Raw genomic sequence first — 5,750 nt, 5'->3', positions numbered from 1 at the left:
AACCAATTTCAACAAGAAACTACCCCAAATAGTTCAACAACCTCACATACTACCACCTATTGTCACATGCATGACCTATCTCCAACTCCACAATCTACTTAGACCCTAAACAAACTTGCATGGATGATGTAGGACAAGAACTTACCCGGATAGGTGGTGGTCTAGTGAGTGGCTTCCATGATTCTTGAAGATTGGGGCAAGAATAGATGATTAGAATGCTAGGTCTTCTCCTTCTCTCTCTAAGATACTCTCACTTCTCTCTAAAATATATGGTTCACCCAGCCAAAATAACCCCAAAGTCATTTTATAAGAAATGAGGCCGGGTTATAAAAATAGAAAATGGACCCTCCGAACACAACTCTGCGGCCGCAGAACAGATATGCGATCCGCATAAGGGACCACAAAATTGACTTCAAAAACTGGGCTGGCCTGGATCGGTCTGCGGTCAGGTCTATGGTCCGCAGACCAGTTATGCGGCCGCAGAATGGATCGCAGAATCACCCAACGAAATTCTTCATACAAAATCCGCGACGGAAGTGCGGACCGCGAAATAACTATGCAATCGCATAATGGACCGCAAAATAACTTTCAAAATTCAACTATTTTCTGCTCAACTCCGCGATGATTATGCGGCCCGCGAAATGGTTCTGCGGTCGCGAAAACTGACCGCAAAATTTCCTTCTTCTGCCAAAAATTTCTATCAACTCCTCAGTGCATTCTTCAACCCAAAAAGTCCGTACCGCGGAGATTAACTACTACCTTCGAACACATTAGCCTACCTCGGCACCACAAAACCTTAAATTCCTTGGCGAAATTTTACGGGGCCTTACAGTTTCAACTGAACATCGACTCGATCTTTCTGAGTTGACTGATTTGAATCTGTAAAGTCGACTCAAGTTCCTTGTTGTTAGCTCCTTTGAAATTGATTGAAGTGAAACTGAATTGCATCTCCATTCTTTAAAATTTATTGATTTTGAATTCGTAAAGTCGACTCGACGTTGTCATTGGTTTGAACTATTGTATGAAGTTCTTGTTGGGGAATTCAGTTGGGAATGCTGAACTGACCTTATGAGCTTGTTCTAGTTTTGCACTGAAATAGGATTGTTTGGGACTGTCGTCCAATTCATTTTAGTCGATAGTAGCTGTTAGCGACTGAATTTGGGTTGTTGTTCTGAACTTGTGTGAACTGAATTTGTCCTTGTTCCTACTACTGAGGGTTGAATTCAGAAGAAACGCCAGTTGGAATTCTGTCCAGCTTGAGATCAGTCCAGTTTGGAAGTTTACTGTGCAAGTCAATCAATGCGGCTGAAATTCTGTCGTTAAGTTTTTCTTTTCCCTTTTAAGCTTGGTTCTAGAATTATTCGAACCTAAACTTGTTCCTGAAAATTCTGAACACAAAGAGGGCCAAAGACAAGCTACAAATATCAGTTTTTGATCAGTTTTTGATCAGTTTTGAGCAGCTTTGACAGTTGCAAAAACCTGAAGCAAGGAGTTTCAATCAAGAGCTTCACTTGAAGATTTCTTGGCTACATTGAACTATACATGGTTGTCTGCTCACATTCATTGGTAGAGAAACCTGCCCTGTTCCTGCACTTTTGGATAGTTTCTGCTCAACAAAAGAAATCTGCCCTGTTTGTTGCTGCCAGTTTGGTCTAGTGTCAGTTGGTCCAGCACGCTGCAAATGTGAATCTGTAGAGTTGTCTAAAGCACAAATTTCTGCTTGGTTCCAGATTTTAACTACATTTTTAGTTTGATCCTGTCTTGAGCCGAGGGTCTCCCGGAAACGGCCTCTCTACCCTTCGGGGTAGGGGTAAGGTCTGCGTACACTCTACCCTCCCCAGACCCCACTAGTGGGATTTTTACTGGGTTGTGTTGTTGTTGATGTTGTTGTTATTTGAGTTTGATCCTGCACAATTGCTAAGTTTCTGAACTGGGCTGCTGAAATTTGCACAGCTGTAGATTCTGCACTGCTGCAGCCTAAGAACTGCCCTGATTTCTGCTATAATTCTGCACTGTTTTAGCTTGCTAGCTGAAGAGAATTTGATCTAGAAAAATCTGTCGCTTTGGGGCTGATGTTTGGTGACGAAAATTCAGATTGTACTGCCTGTTTTCTAGATACAACTGACTTTTTTGTGTAAACTCTTGTGATAGTCACTGATGAATCGTTAAGGTCCAGAATTAGCAGACAAGTTACAACTGTGTTACTCAGTTCCTCTGCTTTAAATTTGTCCAGAATTGAGCAAAACCTATCAACTGCATTTCTTGAGACTTTGTTCAGTATAAGAATCTGCTAACCAGATTTGTGCACTAAGAATTTGGAATTCTCAAAGGTGATGTGTTGAGGTTGGCAACCGTTTCTGGAAATTGCTTGAAGTGTATTGAGGCTGCAAAGTTGTTTGGTTGATTTACCATTGCTTCAGTTTTCAAGAACATTGCTCGGGAGATTACCAACATGCTGCAACTTTGTCAGTTATTGTGAGGCTGTCCAGAATTGCAGATTTGACCAGTTCTTACATATGTGACCATACTTTGCAAATTTAACCACAGTTTTAAAATTGTCCAACTATGTCTTTGTTTTAGAGAATCTGATTACTATGTTTCTTTGAGTTCTTTCATTTTCTTGTAACTCTTAACTAGATTAAACTTAATATTAGTTCATATTGAGTATTAATTCTAGTTTCTGGTGTTCTTTGTTTATTTCGTGCCAATTTTTCGTGCTTTTCTCTTTTATTATCATTGTGAATTGTTTGGCTCAAATCCATTTGCTTTTAATTGTCCGTCCTTGTGAATACACAACTTCCACTCCACCCCGAAGATGGTTGGAACTTGTTGTGAAACCCTGGGACTTAAGTTTGCTAGCAATTTTGACATTCACTACTTGAGCGGAAAAAGGCAAGAGTGAATAGAACTTGAAGCACGCAAAAGCCAATTGATGCAAAGTGTGATAAACGAGGGTTGAGTGACATCGAGTGAGCTTGGTGAGGACTTTACTATTAATTTGTTTGTTCATTTTGTATGTATCATAGGGTACGGACAAACTTATAGTCCTAATTGTGATCCAAGGAGCGAGACCCCGATGAATGAAATTGTATCTATGGTTTATGACATAAGTGAGAAGGTTACCAATATTACCATATGGCAACACAAAACGAATGCAAGGTTGAATTCCATATTGGGGACATCTCACTTAAGGCAACAAGGAAGGGAGAGTAGTATGACGCTTACTAATTCCTCTACTACACCCTCTCCTTCACAAGTGCGACAAATGCTTCAAAGAGGGAAAATCGCAACATAACCAATATATCCAAATACCAGAAAACTTATCAAAGCGACTCTGTTGAGTTGTTGGTGTGAGAATGCACGGAAGAAAAAATTATTTTTTTAACATTGATACAATGAACCCTATATATAATACATATTTTACTCCTACTATATATGAGACTAGGATATATTCTACTCCTACTACATATGGGATTAGGATATATTCTACTCCTACTACATATAGGACTAGGACTATTTACACATAACTATCTAACGCTTCCCCTCAAGTCGGTGCATACAAATCATATGTACCAAGCTTGTTACATATATAACTAATACGAGGACCAATGAGTAACTTGGTAAAAATATATGCAAGCTGACAAGCTCAAGTCATACGGGATAAGAGAAGGTCCTATCCTAATAAGCCAAGGTAGGACCGGTCGAATAAGAAGTAATTCATCTTTGCGTAGATGAAAAATGGGCTACTTCCTCACAGATTGAAGACTTTGATCATTCAACATACAAGGCCACTAGACTCCCCTCGAGCAACAAAATCAAGTGGTTATTGATAAGTAGAAGTTGGCTGAAAGGTCGCCAGAAAAATTTGAAAATAGTGAGATTAAGCTGAATTCCACACTACACAATAGGTTCTAAAACACCACCAGAAAACAGAACTTTTTTGAAAATTACTATTCACACCGGGGGAATCACTGTTCACACCGGAAAAAATGCACTGTTCACGTCGGAAAAAATGCACTGTTCACGCCGGAAAAAATAAAAGTTATTAGAATTTGATGTAATTTATATGGGTAGGCTCGGAATCACTGGACGAGTAAGTTGCCCTGAAGATGTTTTGTCAAAAAGTGGCCGGAATGGCTCACACACGCCGAAAAAATTACTTTAGCTCGCTGGAACCCTAGTTCTGGCGGCGCGTGTAGGCGTGCGATTGACTTTCTGCCGGAGCCATTGACTGGGGTTTTGTCGCTTCACTTTTCCGATCAAGATGGTAGTATTGGTTTTCGCACAACGCTTATCGATGAGGAGATAACGCAAATCAATCTTGAGTCGTCAACCGGAAAAATGCACGGTGACTGACTTTTCTGTTCAGATAGGACTGGAATTTCTGGGGTGTAGTCGCATAAGGGTTTCGGATCTGATGGTGGTACTGGTATATGCACAGTACCACTGTAGCAGTGATGAACCATAGGAACAAGACGAAGTTGCCGTAAAATTGCACGACGATGGGATCTTTCTTTCGGATGTCTATGGAATGACGCACAACGATAATTTTCTCATTGTAGCTCTGATACCATGTGAGAATGCATGGGAGAAAAATCTATTTTTTTTAACAATGATATAATGAGCCCTATATATAATATATATTCTACTCTTACTACATATAGGACTAGGACATATTCTACCCCTACTACATATGGGATTAAGACATATTCTACTCCTACTACATATAGGACTAAGACTATTTACACATAACGAGTTTAAATAAAGAAATTGTTATCATGCTTTACTTTATTTGATTCTTACAATAACTTATTATCTCATTTGATGCTTTACTTTATTTGATTCTTACAATAACTTATTATCTCATTTGATGCTTTACTTTATTTAAATTGTTATCATACTTTACTTTATTAGATTCTTAAATTAAACTTATTATCTCATTTGATGTTTTATTTTATTTTAATTATTATCATGCTTTACCTTATTTGATTCTTAAAATAAATTTATTACCTCATTTGATGCTTTGCTTTATTTTAATTGTTATCATGCCTTACTTTATTCGATTCTTAAAAATAAACTTATTATCTCATTTGATGCTTTACTTTATTTTTATGGTTGTCATTCTTTACTTTATTTAAATAAACGTTCTGAACATTTTATTGGTAATTGACACATATATGATATAGGTTGTGGCATGAGGTCTTGTCATGCGAAGGTGATTGATAATGTGGGCACGAGGTGCCATGTGTATAAGACTTGTGATTGTGGCTTATGATTTGTGATTATGAGGTGTGGTACCTCGGAGTAATTTTTGGCTGTAAATCTTGTGTTGGAACGACTTGATGATTTGAACTGTCATTGCTCTCCTTAACTTGTTTCCCATGTATTTTAACTGTGTTTGATTATTTTGCCATTTTACCGCATGTTTACTCCTTGTTGCCATTTATCTACTTATTTGCTTTCAATTATTAGCTTTTTATCTATATCCTGCATAAGTTTTCATGTCTAGTGAATGTCTTGACTTGAACCTCATCATTACTCTATTGAGGTTAGTCTTGATACTTACTGGGTCCCATTGTGGTGTACTCATACTATACTTTTGCATATTTTATACAGATTTAAGTACTTCAGATTGTGTTGGTTTTGAGAATTGTGCCGGTGCGGTTAGAGACTTCAAGGTATACATGTCGTTCTGTTCCCAGGCCTCAGCGTCACCATCTTACTTCATTTATGGTACTGTTTAAATTGTG

The 5,750-nt window shown here is 38.3% G+C and overlaps 1 long non-coding RNA gene across 1 annotated transcript; it reads left to right on the top strand.

Moving 5' to 3' along the window:
* Positions 1–504: 504 nt before the first annotated feature.
* Positions 505–2,671, top strand: LOC138900873 (uncharacterized). Its single transcript, XR_011412187.1, has 2 exons — positions 505–1,748; positions 1,900–2,671. It is a non-coding gene; the product is annotated as an uncharacterized lncRNA (long non-coding RNA).
* The last annotated feature ends 3,079 nt before the right edge of the window (positions 2,672–5,750 follow it).

This window comes from Nicotiana tomentosiformis, chromosome 11 (assembly GCF_000390325.3).
Source record: "Nicotiana tomentosiformis chromosome 11, ASM39032v3, whole genome shotgun sequence".
Lineage (NCBI taxonomy): Eukaryota > Viridiplantae > Streptophyta > Magnoliopsida > Solanales > Solanaceae > Nicotiana > Nicotiana tomentosiformis.
Note: the sequence above shows the minus strand (reverse complement) of the source record. Positions and strands in the feature narration are given on the sequence as shown.